We start from the raw sequence: 1,341 nt of genomic DNA, 5'->3' as shown, positions 1-1,341 counted from the left end.
GGTGGCACATGCCTGTAATCCCAGCTACTCGGGAGGCTGAGGCAGGAGAATTGCTTGAACCCGGGAGGCGGAGGTTGCGGTGAGCCGAGATCACGCCACTGCACTCCAGCCTGGACAATAAGAGCAAAAACTCCATCTGAAAAAAAAAGTTTAAAATCATACTTTATACTTCTCCAAATCTCCACAAACAGCATGCCTTACTTTTATATTCAGGGGAGAAAAGTCATTTTAAAAAAGGTGTTGGAGTGGATCAGCAATACAGTCAATTTTTCTATTCTGTTTTTGGTTAAGTCTAATGATCCTAGATGTACCTGGGGCATTTTCCAGAAACCAAAACCCAAGGTAACTTCTGTGATCAACTGTCTTTCAAGTCATTAACTTCTGCAGCTACAGCTTCCCTTAAAGTGTGGCCCAATAATCTTCATAGTAATGGCACACTGTGCCATCAATGAAGTCCAAATTATGTGGAAAATATTTGTTAAAAATGAAGGCAATTTTACAGGACTTTTAACAAGCAATTAAAAGTTCGCTAGAGCTAACTATAAAAAGCAATTTCACCCAACATATCTCATTTCTTAAAGATGTTATAGTTGTTGCTACAGATGTGTTTAGTTCCTCACAAATGATCTGAGTGTATCTTTTAATTTGAAGCTTTTAAGTTGAAAATTAAATATTGTCATGGCTTTCAAAAATCTGTTTATTCATTTTGTCTACATTGATCTGCAGATGTGCCTCAGTCAAAAAAATAGTTATGCATCGCTTAATGAGAGGGATCTATTCTGAGAAGTGCATTGTTAGGCAGTTTCAGCGTTGTGTGAACATCATGGAGTGGTCTTACACAAACCTAGATGGTACTGCCTACTATACACCTAGGCTATATGGCATAGTCTATTGCTCCTAGCTTGCAAACCTGGGCAGCATGTTACTGTACTAAATACTGTAAGCAAGTGTAACACGATGGTGTTTGTGTATCTAAACATAGAAAATGTACAGTAAAAATATAGTATAAAGATAAAAAATTGTACGCCTGTGAGTACTTACTATCAATGGAGCTTGCAGGTCTGGAAGTTGCTCTGGATGAGTCAGTGAATGGTGACTGTGAAGGCCTAGGACATTACTGTACACTACTGTAGACTTTATCAATACTGTACACTTGGTCTAAATTTAAAAATGTTTCTTCAATAACAAACCCTAACATACAATAACTTTTTTACTTTATATATTTAAAATTTTTTTACTTGACTCCTGATACAGGGTCTTGCTCTGTCCTTCAGGCTGGAGTATAGTGGCTCGATTACAGCTCACTGCAGCCTTGAACTCCTAGGCTCAAGTGATCCTCCC

The sequence above is a fragment of the Mandrillus leucophaeus genome, unplaced genomic scaffold, assembly GCF_000951045.1.
Source record: "Mandrillus leucophaeus isolate KB7577 unplaced genomic scaffold, Mleu.le_1.0 Scaffold2187, whole genome shotgun sequence".
NCBI classification, from domain to species: Eukaryota; Metazoa; Chordata; class Mammalia; order Primates; family Cercopithecidae; genus Mandrillus; species Mandrillus leucophaeus.
Note: the sequence above shows the minus strand (reverse complement) of the source record.